The sequence below is a fragment of the Melanerpes formicivorus genome, unplaced genomic scaffold, assembly GCF_026170545.1.
Source record: "Melanerpes formicivorus ecotype bairdi unplaced genomic scaffold, bMelFor1.0.p_v2 SCAF_171, whole genome shotgun sequence".
In the NCBI taxonomy this organism is placed as follows: domain Eukaryota; kingdom Metazoa; phylum Chordata; class Aves; order Piciformes; family Picidae; genus Melanerpes; species Melanerpes formicivorus.
In genome coordinates, this window is record NW_027142523.1 from 404,913 (window position 1) to 419,678 (window position 14,766).

Here is a 14,766-nt window from a genome sequence, read left to right on the forward strand (position 1 = left end):
GGAGCTCATCCCGACTGAGGCTTTCCCTGGCAGCAAGCGGCCTGGCGCCGGCCTTCCCCGAGCAGTCCGTGGGGATGCCCGCGGCCGGCAGCCGGCGCCGGGGCAAGCAGCAGCGCCCCCAGCCCGCAGCGCCCCTAGCCCGCAGCGCCCCCAGCCCGCAGCGCCCCCAGCCCCCAGCGCCCCCAGCCCGCGGCGCCCCCAGCGCCCCCAGCCCGCAGCGCCCCCAGCGCCCCTAGCCCTCCGCAGCGCCCCCAGCCCGCAGCGCCCCCAGCGCCCCTAGCCCTCCACAGCGCCCCCAGCCCGCAGCGCCCCCAGCGCCCCTAGCCCTCCGCAGCGCCCCCAGCCCGCGGCGCCCCCAGCGCCCCTAGCCCTCCACAGCGCCCCCAGCCCTCCGCAGCGCCCCCAGAGCCCCGCAGCGCCCCCAGCCCCAGCGCCCCCAGCGCCCCCAGTCCGCAGCGCCCCCAGCCCTCCGCAGCGCCCCCAGCCCCAGCGCCCCCAGAGCCCCGCGGCGCCCCCAGCGCTCCGCAGTGCCCCCAGCCCGCAGCGCCCCCAGCGCCCCTAGCCCTCCGCAGCGCCCCCAGAGCCCCGCAGCGCCCCCAGCCCCCCGCAGCGCCCCCAGCCCTCCGCAGCGCCCCCAGCCCCCAGCGCTCCGCCGCCCTCGGCCGGCGCGCACAAGATGGCGGCGCGGGGTGACACGGCGGTCACGTGAGGCGCGCCGCCGCCCGCCCCGCCCGCAGCCGTACGGACACGGGGCCGGGGCCAGCGCCGCCGCCGCTCCGGGAGCCGCCCGCACGCCCTCCTGCCCGCCCGGCGGCCCGACCCGCCGCGGCGCTCCGCACCGCACGGTGAGCATCGCGCGGGGAGCGCCGAGGGGCGCTGCCACCCGCGTCGCCGCCTCAGCGAGGGGCCGGGCGCCGGGGGCCGGCCTGGGCGCCCGGGGTGGCGGCGGCAGCGGTGGTGGGACGGAGCGGGGGTGACAGCCGGGCCGGGGCCCTGCGGGGTGGGGTTGTACAGCGGCCGGCGCAGAGCTGCGGCTCGGGAGTCCCGGCCGCTCGGCTCCGGTGTGGCCCTTGCAGCCCCGGGGGGGCCGCGGAGGGTGTCCAGGCCCCCAGGGGCGACTCTGCTCCGCTCAGCTGTGGGGGCTGCACGCCCCGCAGCCCCGCAGGCCTCAGGGAGCTCTGCATCTGGGCAGTACCTGGTGGGAGCCTCGGGCCCGGGGGCACCGCTAAGCGACGGCCCCGGCTTCAGCTCGGACCCCGCAGCCCTGGGCCCCGGCCGGGCGCTGGGACCCCGCAGCCCCTCAGCCCTGGGCCCCGCCGGGCGCTAGGACCCCGCAGCCCCTCAGCCCTGGGCCCTGCCGGGCGCTGGGACCCCGCAGCCCCTCAGCCCTGGGCCCCGGCCGGGCGCTGGGACCCCGCAGCCCCTCAGCCCTGGGCCCCGGCCGGGCGCTGGGACCCCCGCAGCCCCTCAGCCCTGGGCCCCGCCGGGCGCTAGGACCCCGCAGCCCCTCAGCCCTGGGACCCCGCAGCCCCCTCAGCCCTGGGGCCCTGCCGGGCGCTGGGACCCCCGCAGCCCCTCAGCCCTGGGACCCCCGCAGCCCCTCAGCCCTGGGCCCCGCCGGGCGCTGGGACCCTGAGCTAGAGGGGCTCCCTGGTCAGGTCTGTTGCCCTCCTCTGTATTAATCGGAGTGGGGGTCTGGTGCCCTCTGCAGCGGAGGCTGTAGCTCAGGGAGGCCGAGGGGGGGTGACCCCAGTCCCCTCAGCCTGCAGGTGTGCTGAGGCAGACTGCCTCCTGCCCCAGAGCAGCCGTGGAAACAGGGAGCAGATCCCTGCCTTCCCCATGGCTTGGAGGGCTGCGCTGCTGCCCTGGCTCTGGGTGTTGCTGGGCGAGCGCAGCCCGAGGGGCTGAGGGCTGAAGAGCCTGGAAGGCAGAAGGAGGGGTGAGGAGGAGAGGCCTCCCCGCTGCTGGCAGGCTGGTGTGCTTCCTGTTGGCTTGTGGAACTGCTTGCTGGTTGTTGGGCCGCCTTGCCTGGCTGTTTCTTTGGGTGCAGGAGGCAGGGCTCTGGTGGTTTTCGTGCTCTGCTCCTGCTGGAAGCCCTGTTTTGATGGAGGCTTCTAATTTATTCTCTCTTGTGCAAAATCCTCGTTAAAGAAGGCCTGTGAGCCCCCAGGCACCGTGAAGGCAGGAGGCAGGGTGTACAGAGAGGGAGAAGAGCACTCTTGTTGAAGAGGAGAGGAGCTGTGCCCGCGGCGCCGACCCTGGCAGGCTGTGAGCAGAGCTGCAGGTGGGATGGCTCCGAACCCCCCGGTGCCTCGTCGACTGCTGACAGTGTTGGTGCATCCTGGTGCGGCAGCAGCTGCTGGAGGGCTTCCTTCAGGCTCAGTCCTGCCAGCTTAGCTCTGTGTGGTGGCTTTCCTGGCCCGCTGGTGAAGGGGAAAGCCACAGCGTGGCAGCTGGAGCCAGCGGAAGCTGTGCTCTTGACCTCAGGGGGTGAGGCTTGGCTCTGTGTGTGTGTGTTTGGGGAGATGTTGCATTGGAGTAAGCATAGAACCCTAGAGTGGTTTGGGTTGGAAAGGAACCTAAAGACCACCTAGTTCCAGCCTCCCCATACAACCTACAAGCCCTATGAGGAGAGGCTGAGGGAGCTGGGGTTGCTCAGCCTGGAGAGGAGGAGACTCAGGGGTGACCTTATTGCTCTCTACAACTACCTGAAGGGAGGTTGTAGACAGGCTGATGATGGTCTCTTCTCCCAGGCAGCCAGTACCAGAACAAGAGGACACAGTCTCAGGCTGTGCCAGGGGAGGTTCAGGTGGGATGTTAGGAAGAAGTTCTACACAGAGAGAGTGATTGCCCATTGGAATGGGCTGCCCAGGGAGGTGGTGGAGTCGCCATCCCTGGAGGTGTTCAGGAGGAGACTTGCTGGGGTGCTTGGTGCCATGGGTTAGCTGTTTGGGTGGGTTGGATTGGTTGATGGGTTGGACACGATGATCTTGAAGGTCTCTTCCAACCTGGTTTGGTTTATTCTAAGTAAAGTTTTATTCTAAATAAACCTGGTTTTGAACAGTTCCAGGCATGGATCCTTCACAACTCTGCACAGCCTCTTCCAGTGCCTCACCACCCTCATGGGGAAGAATCTTTTCTTCATGTTTAACCTCAGTAAGGTTTTTCCAGTCTGAGACCACCACCCCCTGTCCTGTCTCTAACTGCCAGTGGTGTTCTGGTGGGCACTGGAATGGCTTCAGCTTTGTAAAGTTGTTTAGAGCAGCTTGGACAGGGCCTGGTTGTTGGCAGAGAAAAGAGGCTACATTTGCACTCCAGGTAACCAAAGCTCTTCAGATCCAGACACAGTGCCTGGTGTCCTGGGTTTGTGTGTGTGGATCACAGGATGCTAGGAGTAGCAAGGGCCCTCTGGAGAGCTTCCAGCCCAAGCCCTGCCAGAGCAGCACCATAGAATCCAGCACAGGTCCCACAGGAACACATCCAGACAGGGCTGCAAAGGCTCCAGAGCAGGAGACTCCACAACCTCTCTGGGCAGCCTGCTCCAGGCCTCTGGCAGCCTCCCAGGCAAGAAGTTCCTCCTCCTGCTGAGCTGCAACCTCCTGGCCTGCACTTTCCATCCCTTGCCCCTTGGCCTGTGCCAGGGCACAGTGAGCAGAGCCTGGCCCTGGCCCTTCCTTCCTGACCCCCAGCCCTCAGCTCTTGACAGACATTGAGCAGATCCCTCTCAGCCTTCTCCTCTCCAGCCTCAGCAGCCCCAGGGCTCTCAGCCTCTCCTCAGCAGCAGTGCTCCAGGCCCTTCAGCAGCCTTGCAGCCCTGCCTTGGACTCTCCCCAGCAGATCCCTGTCCCTGCTGAGCTGGGGAGCCCCAAACTGAGCACAGTATTCCAGGTGTGGTCTCAGCAGGGCAGAGCCGAGGGGGAGAAGTCAGTGTGGAGCAGCATTAGATTCAGCTGTGATGCCTGTAAACTGTTATCTGGGCACCACACTGTGACTTCCAAACCATTCCTCAGGCTGCTGCCAGTCTTTCCCTATCAACCCAGAGCCCACATGTCTCCACAGGGCTAATGAGCTGCTAATGAAAACCTGCAACAGTTCTACATTCAGCCACTGCAAGGCCCTGGAGGGATTTGCAGGGCTTGGAGGTATTGGTGAGGGAGGTTTGACCACTCAGTTAACAGTGTCCTTAAGGCAGTGGCTTCTTAATGGCACCTTCTGACTGCTTGTTCTCCACCTGGCTTATTGCTTCCCTCAGCACTCCCCAAGCTTGATTAGGAGCTGCTTTTAATGAGTTATTGACCTCCCCTGCACTGTGTGTGTGCAAGGAGAACACAACCTGCTAAGGTTCAGAGAACCACAGAATGCTTTGGGTTGGAAGGGCCTTAAAGACCACCCAGCTCCAAGCCCCTGCCATGGGCAGGGACCCCTCCCACCAGCCCAGGCTGCTCCAGGCCTCATCCAGCCTGGCCTGCAACCCCTCCAGGCAGGAGGCAGCCACAGCCTCCCTGGGCAGCCTGTGCCAGGCTCTCCCCACCCTCACTCTCAGCAGTTTCTTCCTCCTCTCCACTCTCAATCTCTCCTCTCCCAGCTCAAAGCCATTGTCCCTGGGCCTGGTACTCCCAGCCCTTCTCCAGAGTCCCTCCCCAGCTCTCCTGGAGCCCTTCAGCTCCTGCAAGGCTGCTCTGAGGTCTGCCTGCAGCCTTCTCTTCTGCAGGCTGCACAGCCCCAGCTCTCCCAGCCTGGCCCCACAGGGGAGGTTCTGCAGCCTCTGCTCATCTCTGTGGCCTCCTCTGGAGCCTCTCCAGCAGCTCCAGGTCCTTCTTGTGCTGGTGGCAACTTAAGCATTCTCCCTGTCCTCTGGTTGCTGCCCCTTGGTGTTGTCCCATGCTGCTTAATTGGGGCACTAAATATTGGTGGCCTGGGATTTGCTCAGGTTTAGTAGCAGCTGGAGCCTGGCCTTGAGGCATGGCTGCTGAGTCAAAGGTGTTTTAATTGGGGCAGGAGGACATACTGGGAAAAAAGAAATCATCATGCTCAGACAAAAAGAATCCAGAGCTTGGGGCTAGGAGACATGAAAAGATCCAATCTGTGTAGTACCTTCAGCAGAAGCTTGAGGAGAGTTGGCTGTGAGTGCTGGTTCAGCTGAGGGTGCCAGGAGATCCTCCCTCATGGGGTGGCTCACAGAGCCATGTGTTGGGCAGGGAAGGTTTTGAAGGCGTTTCAGTGAGCTGGCTCCAAACTGTTCTGTGCTCAACTAGAGCACAGCTCCTGAGTGCTCTTTCAGCCCTGGTGCAGGTGCAGCACATCAAACACCTCCAACCCTGTGCCCAGTGCTGGGCTCCCCAGGTGCAGAGAGACAGAGAGCTGCTGGGGAGAGCCCAAGGGAGAGCCAGGAGGAGGAGTTGGGGACCTGAGCATCTGCCCTGTGGAGAGAGGCTGAGAGCCCTGGGGCTGTTGAGGCTGGAGAGGAGAAGGCTGAGAGGGATCTGCTCAATGTCTGTCAAGAGCTGAGGGCTGGGGGGCAAGGGGAGGGGGCCAAGCTCTTGTGGGTGGTGCACAGCCAGGAGCCAAGGAGCAGTGGATGCAAAGTGGAAGAGAGAAGGTTTCAGCTCAAGGGGAGGAGGAGAAAGTTCTTTGGGGTGAGGCTGCTGGAGGCCTGGAGCAGGCTGCCCAGAGAGGTTGTGGAGTCTCCTGCTCTGGAGAGCTTCCAACCCCCCCTGGATGCCTTCCTGTGCAGCCTGCCCTGGGTGCCCTGCTCTGGCAGGGGCTGGGCTGGATGCTCTCTGGAGGCCCCTTCCAGCCTCTGACACTCTGTGATTCAGTGGAACCCATCTGTGTGTGCAGGCAAGTGCTCTGCAGGGGAGGGCAGGCTGGCAGCAGCTCCCCAGCCTGGCTGTGCCCAGGGGTGCTTCAGAAGGTGAGGGTCTGGAGTGGCTGTGTGCTGTGCTGTTGGAGGGCTCCTGCACACAGGCAGGGCCAGGCAGCCCTCCCAAGGCCAAAGCTCCTGGAGTGGTGGAGTAGGGCTGGTTATGGAAGGCACTCTGTTGGGAAGCTCCTCTGAAGGTCATCTTGCTCAACAGCCCTGCAGTAAGCAGGGACTTGCCCACCCAGATGAGGCTGCTGATGGCCCCATCAAGCTGGACCTGGAATGACTCCAGGGATGGGGCCTCCACCTCCCCCCTGGGCACGCCCTGCAGTGGCCCAGCAGCCTCCTGGGGCAGACCTTCTTCCTAAGATCCAACTGAGCTCTGTCCTGCTGTACTTCCACACTGCTGCCCCTCCTCCTGTCACTGCAAGCCCATGCAAAAAGTCCATTCCCAGCTTTCTTGGAAGGCTTCCCCAGGTGCTGCAAGGCTGCTCTGAGGTCTCCCTGGAGAGTATCTTCCCCAGGCTGAACAGCCCGAGCTCTCTCGGCCTGTTCCTATAGCAGAAGTTCTCCACCATCATCTTTGTGGCCTGCTCTGGCCTCTCTCCATCAGTTCCAGGTCCTTCTTGTGCTGAGGGCCCCACAGCTGGCCCCAGCCCTGCAGGTGAGGTCTCCCCAGAGCAGAGCAGAGGGGCAGGATCCTCTCTCCAGCTCTGGCCACACTGCTTTGGCTGCAGCCCAGGCTGCCCTTGGCCTCCTGTGCTGCCAGTGCCCATTGCTGGCTCCTGCCCTGCTCCTCCCCCCCCAGCACCCCCAAGGCCTTCTCTGCAGGGCTGCTCTCAGTCTCATCCCCCCCAGCTTGGATTGATTCTGAGGGCTGCCCAGAGCTAGGTGCAGGACCTTGCCCTTGGCCTTGCTGCACCTCCTGAGGGTCTCCTCAGCCAGCTCTGCAGCCTGCCCAGGTCCCTCTGGATGCCCTCTAGCTCCTTGATTCTGATCAGCCACAGCACTCAGCTGGGTGTCAGCTGCAGACTTGCTGGGGGGGCCTCTCCCTCCCTGTTTGTATCCTTGATGAAGATACTGAGCAGCACTGGTCCCAGCACAGTCAGTGGTTCCCCATCTCCATCTGGAGCTTGAGCTGTGGAGCCTCTGCATGCAGTCATCCATCCAATGCTTCGTGCTCTGGACTCTGCACCCCTCAGACCCACATATCTCCAGCTTACAGAGCAGGATCTTGTGGGGCACTGTGCCAGTGCTCCACTGCCCTTCCCTTGTGCCCTGCTGCAGTGACTCCCTTGTAGAAAGCAATGGAGAGTGGTCAGCAGGACCTGACCTGGGTGAGGCCATGCTGGCTGTCTCCAGTCACCTCCTTGTCCTCCACACAGCCAGTTGAGTGCTGAGCTGCAGCCAGAGCAGGGAGAGCAGCAGCACAGGGAGGGGATTCTGCCCCTCTGCTCTGCTCAGAGCCCACCTGCAGCACTGCCTCCAGCTCTGGGGTCCCCAGCACAAGGAGGACCTGGAGCTGCTGGAGAGGCTCCAGAGGAGGCCACAGAGATGAGCAGAGGCTGCAGAACCTCCCCTGTGGGGCCAGGCTGGGAGAGCTGGGGCTGTGCAGCCTGGAGAAGAGAAGGCTGCAGGCAGACCTCAGAGCAGCCTTGCAGGAGCTGAAGGGCTCCAGGAGAGCTGGGGAGGGACTCTGGAGAAGGGCTGGGAGTGCCAGGCCCAGGGACAATGGCTTTGAGCTGGGAGAGCAGAGATTGAGAGTGGAGAGGAGGAAGAAATTGTTGGCAGTGAGGGTGGGGAGAGCCTGGCACAGGCTGCCCAGGGAGGCTGTGGCTGCCTCCTGCCTGGAGGGGTTGCAGGCCAGGCTGGATGAGGCCTGGAGCAGGCTGGGCTGGGGGGAGGGGGTTGGAACTGGGTGCTCCTTAAGTCCCTTCCAACCCAAAGCATTCTGTGAGTCTCTGAATCTGCCTTAGGAGAGCAGCTCCAGCAGCCTTGCTTTAGGGAGGATGTTTAACTGCTGTCACCTCCATGGGTCCCAGCTCAGCCCACAGCTCTACTTTCCTTGGCTGGCAATGAGCTTCCCATCTTGGAGTGTCTTCCAGTTTCCCTTGCTGGTCCATTTGTGTCTCAGCTTAGCTCTGGGCCTCTCCAGTGCCACTAAATGTCACTTGCCAGTGCAAGGCTGAGCTTTGTGCTAATGGCATGGAAAGTCTCACCCTTGGCTGGGTTCAGCTGGCAGCTGCAGTGCTTTGGTGGGGGAGGGCAGGCTGAGCACACAGCTCAGTTCCAGGGGGGCTTTACTGGCTCCTGTTTCTTGCCCTGTGCTGAGAGCTGCCACAGCCCAGCAGGTCGAAAGGCTTTGTGCCCCGTGGCACGGACTGAGCCTCCAGGGCCTCTCTGAGGAGAGGATCTGGAGCCTGTGTCTCAGTTAAACCTCTCACTGGTGAAGAGAGGCTGTGTGACTGGGGCTGTGGCCTTTGAGCTCTGTTGTGCTTGTTGGCAGTGAGTGTTGGGCAGGAATCAGGCCTGGGACAGGGAACCAGCAATGGGCACTGGCAGCCCAGAAGGCCAAGGGCAGCTGAGCTGCCCTTGGCCTTCTGGGCTGCCAGTGCCCATTGCCAGAGGTGGAGGGAGAGGATCCTGCCCCTCTGCTGTGGGGTGTGAGGGAGGGATAGGAGTGGGGGGGCTGGAGCAAAAGGAGAAGTGGGGAGCTGGAGCTTGGCTGTGAGGAAGAAGTTGTTGGCCAGGAGGGTGGTGAGAGCCTGGCCCAGGCTGCCCAGGGAGGTGGTGGAAGCCTCCTGCCTGGAGGTGTTTGCAGCCAGGCTGGCTGTGGCTGTGAGCAACCTGCTGTGGTGTGAGGTGTCCCTGCCCATGGCAGGGGGTTGGGGCTGGCTGAGCCTTGGGGTCCCTTCCAGCCCTGCCAGCTCTGGGAGTCTGTGTGCCTGGGTAACCTGCTTGGGGGTGGCTCTGTGTTAGAGGATCTCCAGAGGTCCCTTCCCTGCCCCAGCAGGCTGGGGTTCTTTTGCTGATGCTTATGGGATGGTTTCTGTCTCTTCCTGTTCTGTAGAGGACAGCCTGCAGCAGACCTCTGGCGTCTGAAGCATCCTCTCTCTTCTTAACTTCAGCAAAATAGAGACAGAAAGAGCTCTCACTGCCTTCAGGAGAGCCTCCAGTTCCTGAAGGGCACTGTTCAAGGTGTTGCCCTTGACTGGCAAGAGTCACAGAGTCAATTGCTGGGCTTTGCTGATGGTATAAACCCGTGCCTCCCTAGACAGCAGAGTGCTTTTAAGAAGGATCTCTTGAAGCATGTCCATAAAATCTCTTGGTCCCACGCTTTGACCTCCTGCCACCCAGCTGGCATCTCAGACAGGCTGCTGGCAGCAGCTCTCCTGCCACTGGCAAGTAAAAATTTGCCAGGCATTGAAAACTTTGACTCTGCAGTGGAGAAGTGGGCCAAGCTCTACCAGCCCTGTTTGTACACAAGCAAGGCTTGGGAAGGCTTCAGGACCTGCCCAGGGATGGAGCAGCTTCAGCTAAAGCCAACTCTCCTGTCCTGACCCTCTCAGTGCTGCTCTCCTGCAGAGGTCAGTGTTCTGACAATGTGTGGGTGGAGGCTTCCTTGGGTAGAACACTGCCTGGCTGGGCCCAAGGAGTCCCCAGGAAGCCTCTGCAGAGGGACCTGGCCAGGCTGCAGCCATGGGATGAGGCCAATGGGATGAGGCTCAACAAGGCCAAGTGCTGAGTGCTGCACCTGGGTCACAACAACCCCAGGAAGGCTCCAGGCTGGGGGCAGAGGGGCTGGAAAGTGCCCAGCAGGAAAGGCCCTGGGGGTGGTGGGTGGCAGCAGCTGGAGAGGAGGCAGCAGTGCCCAGGGGGGCAAGAAGGGCAGCAGCAGCCTGGCCTGGAGCAGCAATGGTGTGGGCAGCAGGAGCAGGGCAGGGATTGTGCCCTGGGCTGGGCACTGGGGAGGCCACAGCTTGAGTGCTGCCTTCAGCTCTGGGCCCTCCCCGGCAGCAGGAGCTGGAGGGCTGGAGCAGGGCCAGAGAAGGGCAAGAGAGCTGGGGAAGGGTGTGGAGAAGAGGGCTGGGGAGGAGCAGCTGAGGGAGCTGGGGGGGTTGAGTGTGGAGCAGAGGAGGCTGAGGGAGACCTCCTTGCTCTCTGCAGCTCCTGAGAGGAGGCTGCAGCCAGCTGGGGGCTGGGCTCTGCTCCCTGGTAACCATTGATGGGACAAGAGGGAATGGCCTCAAGTTGTGCTAGGTGAGGCTTATGTTGGAGATGAGGAGAAACTTCTTCCCTGGAAGGCTTGCCAAGGGCTGCCCCAGGCTGCCCAGGGCTGTGGGTGAGTCCCTGTGCCTGGAGGGGTTTCAGAAGCATGGGGCTGTGTGCTGGGGGCCATGGGTTAGCGGTGGCCTGGGCAGTGTGTGGTTATTGCTTGGGCTGGATGATCTTGTAAGCCTTTTCCAGCCAGTAATGATTCCAGGATTGTGTTCTGTATTGCTGTTGGAAACTTTGTCAGGGGAGTTGGTTGAAAGCCCCTTGAAAGGCTTGGAGATGGTAGAATGATGAAGCAGAGCTTGTGAGATCGCCTTGGGGGTGACAGCTGCCAACCTACCTGCTGGGCGATGGCAGTGGCGAGCAGCTCCCCGGGCCCCTGGAGGGAGTTTGCTTCCCTGCTGAAAGCCATCCTGCCAGGCCTCCCAGGGAGGCCAGCCCCAGCAAGCCGTGCCAGCCTGGCCAGGGGGGTGCATCAAGGGTGCTCTGCTTGCCGCGGGAGGGAAGGTCCAGCAGCAGGGCCGGGGCAGGCGGCAGGCAGCTCCGGCAGCTTCGCGGCTGCCCGTGCCGCTGCTCTGTAGATGGAGAATGCTGGGGAATCATGGAGTGGCTCAGGCTGGAAGGGCGCCCAGGGATCAGCTGCCCCAAGCCCCTGCCATGGGCAGGGACACCTCCCACCAGCCCAGGTTGCCCAAGGCCTCATCCAGCCTGCCCTGGAACTCCCCCAGGCAGGAGGCAGCCACAGCCTCCCTGGGCAGCCTGGGCCAGAGTCTCAGCACCCTCACTGAAGAACTTCCCCAGCTCCACTCTGACCCTGCTCTGCCTCAGCTCCAAACCATTCCCCCTTGGCCTTTCTCTTAACACCCTCATGAAAAGCCCCTCTGCAGCCTTCCTGCAGGATCCCTTCAGCTCTTGGAAGGCAGCTCTGAGGTCCCCCTGGAGTTCCCTCTCCTCCAGGCAGACATCTCCAGGGAAGCCATTTTCAGTCCAGTGGTAAGTGGAGAAGCCTTGGAGAGAGGCGGAGGAGCAGAGGTGTGCTGCTCCACATGCTGGGGTGGGCGTGCAGGGGGCTGGGCAGAGGCGGCGCTGGGGGCAGGAGCTGCTCCGAGCAGCTCTGTGAGCAGGAGAGGACCAAGCAAAGTCGAGGAGGTCCCTGCTGAGCGAGTGGCCAGAGCAGGTTGTTGTGCCGGCAGCCAGCCTCCCGGGGCGCCAGGCTAGGAGTGCAAGGGGCTGGGGGTTGTCAAAAGCAGCGCTCCCTCCCCTGCTGGCCTCGCTTATCTGCTCCTCTCCAGCCCGCGGCAGTTATCTGCCCATTAGCGGAGCCGCTGCGCCGCTCCGTGCCCCTGCAGCCTGCCTGCTGCGCCTCCTCCCGCTGGGACCGCATCCAGGGCTGCTTGTAGAGCACACCCCGGGCCTGCTCCTCGGCAGAGGGCTCTGTGCCTTCTGATCCTTTGCTGAGAAGCTCTTCGGGGATGCTTGAGACGAACTCAGGAGCAGGGCCCAGCAGACAGTCACAGAACACAGCTGGTGGGCAGAGCCCTCCAGGCTCCCCCAGCCCAACCCTCCAGCCAGCACTGCAGGCTCAGCACCAAACCCTGTCCCTAAGCACCAGGGCCACACACTGCTGGAACACCCCCAGGGATGGGGACTCCAGCACTGCCCTGGGCAGAGCATTCCAATGGCTGAGAGCCCTTCCAGGGCAGGAATCTCTCCTGAGCTCCAGCCTCAGCCTCCCCTGGGGCAGCTTGGAACCATTGCCTCTGGGGCTGCCTCTTGCCACCAAGGAGCAAAGACTGCCCCCTCCTCTCAGGAGCTGCAGAGAGCAAGGAGGTCTCCCTCAGCCTCCTCTGCTCCACACTCAGCACCCCCAGCTCCCTCAGCTGCTCCTCACAGGCCCAGGTGCTGTAGGCCCTGCTCCAGGCCCTTCTGCTTCATTGCCCTTCTCTGAATATGCTTCTATGACACAGACCTGTAGAGCCAAGGGTCTTGTCTCCATGCAGCTTCAGCTTTTGGGGAGGGAATGTGCTGCTTTGTAGCTGACACTCAGCTGAGTGCTGTGGTTGATAAGACTGAAGGACCTGCATGTGCTCCCCTCCTGCACTCAGGCACAGCAGCACCCACCAGCTGCTACAGCTTCTGCCCTCACTCTCTGGGAGACCCTCTGGGCCTTCTGCTCAGCTCCTGCCTGAATCCCCTTCTGACCTCCCACCCAGCCTTTTCCAGCTGCACAGGAGCTGCATCCACCAAAAGCAGCAGCTGGAGGGAGGGGATTCTGCCCCTCTGCTGTGCTCTGCTCAGCCCCCCAGGCAGTGCTGGGGCAGCTCTGGAGCCCTCAGCACAGCCAGGGAGCTGTTGGAGCAGGGCCAGAGGAGGCCACAGCAGTGCTGGCAGGGCTGGGAGCCAGGCTGGGAGAGTTGGCCTTGGGCAGCCTGCAGGGGAGAAGGCTGCAGGGAGCCCTCCTGGTGGCCTTGCAGTATTTGAAGGGGCTCCAGCAGAGCTGGGGAGGGACTTTGGAGAAGGGCTGGGAGTGCCAGGCTGAGAGGTGATGGCTTCCATCTGGAGGGAGCTAAATGTAGATCCTTCTGTGTGAGGCTGGTGAGACATGGAACAGGTTGCCCAGGGAGACTGCAAGCCTAGAACTGTTGCAGGCCAGGCTGGCTGAGGCCTTGAGCAAGCTGGGCTGGTGGGAGGTGTCCCTGCCCATGGCAGAAGAGGTGGAACTGGATGATCTTTAAGGTCCCTTCCAACGCAGAGCATTCTGTGATTTCTTCCCTGTGCCTGCTCAGATGATGCTCTCCATGAGCTGCCAGCTCCTCCTTCATGACCTCATACTCTGCAGGGCACTGCTTAACTCAGTCCCTCACAGCACCTTCAGCTTGGAGCTGCTGCAGGGAAGATCCCTTCCCCATTCTGAGTGGCTGCCTCTTCCCATGAGGCTTCTTGGCTGGTAGTGCACAGAGCACTTAGGGGGTTAACAGAAGCTCTTTCTGGACACCTCCAGGGCTGGGGACTCCACCACCTCCCTGGGCAGCACATCCCAAGGGCCAATCTCTCTCGCTGGGAACAACTTCTTCCTAGCAATGACCTCTGTCCCTGCAGGTGATGCCCTTGGGGATGCCACCCCACATCCTGTTGGCTTGCTTTGCCTGCCCCTCACTCCTGCTGAGCTGCTTGGCTACCAAGAGGGACCACCTAGGTCCCTTTCCCTTCAGCCCTCTCCCCTCAGTGTTGAACAACTCCAGGTCTCTCAGCTTTTTCAAAGCTGTTTTAGAGCCCCACTGACTTCTAAGCTCTCATCCTGGAGGTCTCCTTGCTGAACCACCAGCTGGGAGTCAGCTGCTCCATGGCTGGATCTGGTCCCTTCCAAGCCAAACCACTCTATGACCCCATGTGTGTCTTCACAGGAGAGTGACAGTGGTCCTTGGGGCTCTCTGTGGTAGGTCAATGACTTCCTTGGACTAACAGAGTTGCTGTGACCTTTTAGCAGCCTGTGGAGAAGGAATTGTTGTGGACAAGGAAGCTGGAGACTGCTTTTATCATCCACCCTCTTTGTCTGCAGCAGTGGTGGTGTGTAAATGGAACACTGCAAGGGAACTGCCTACTGCTCTTCTGCCTGGGGACAAGTGACAAGGGGGAATGGCCTCAAGTTGCACCAGGGGAGGTTTAGCTTGGACAGGAGGAACAATTTCTTCCCAGAAGGGTTGTCAAGGTGTGGAACAGGCTGCCCAGGGCAGTGGTGGAGCACGTCCATGGAGGGGCTTCAAATCTTTGGAGCTATGGTGCTAAGGGCCATGGGTTAGAGGTGACCTGGCTGTGCTGGCTTAGTGGTTGGTCTGGAAGGTCTCACAGAGTGTTAGGGGCTGGAAGCAAGCTCCAAAGCTCATCCAGTCCAAGCCCTGCCAGAGCAGGGGCACCCAGGGCAGGGCACACAGCAACACAGCCAGGGGGGGTTGGAATCTCTCCACAGAGGGAGACTCCACAGCCCCCCTGGGCAGCCTGCTCCAGGCCTCTGGCACCCTCCCAGGGAAAAACTTCTCCCTCCTCTTCCCATGCAACTTCCTCTGCCTCAGCTTCCACCACTGCCCCTTGTGCTGGCACTGGGCAGCCCCCAGCAGAGCCTGGCTCCAGCCTCTGGGCACTACCCCTGCACAGCTTTAGCCCCAGCAAGGAGCTCCCCTCTCAGGCTCCTCCTCTCCAAGCTCCAGAGCCCTCAGCTCCCTCAGGCTCTGCTCCTGAGGAAGATCTTCCCCTGCCTGCAGCAGCTCTGTGCCTCTGCCATGGACTCTCTCCAGCACTTCCCTCAGGCCCTTCCTGACCTGAGGGGCCCAGACCTGGACACCAGATTCCAGCTGTGGCCTCAGCAGGGCAGAGCAGAGGGGCAGGAGAAGCTCTCTGACCTGCTGCCCACAGCCCTTCTCATGCAGCCCAGGCTGCCCTTGGCCTTCTTGGCCACCAGAGCTCCTTGCTGGCTCCTGCTCAGCCTCCCACCCCCCAGCACCCCCAGCTCCTTGTCCCCTTCCCTGCTCTCCAGCAGCTCAGTGCCCAACCTCTCCTGCTGCCTGGGCTTGTTCTTGCCCAGCTGCCAGGCTCTGCCCTTGCCCTTGTTGGCTTTCATTCCCTTGCTCCCT

General features: G+C 62.4%; 1 protein-coding gene across 2 annotated transcripts in view; it reads left to right on the forward strand.

The window, feature by feature from the left end:
* The first annotated feature begins 746 nt into the window (after positions 1–746).
* Positions 747–14,766, forward strand: part of SGMS1 (sphingomyelin synthase 1) — a 103,545-nt gene continuing 89,525 nt past the window's right edge. For both annotated transcript variants that reach the window (XR_010991236.1, XM_068169198.1), the window contains exon 1: positions 747–845. The gene's annotated coding sequence lies outside the window, so the exon portion shown is untranslated. The remainder of the gene's footprint in view (positions 846–14,766) is intronic.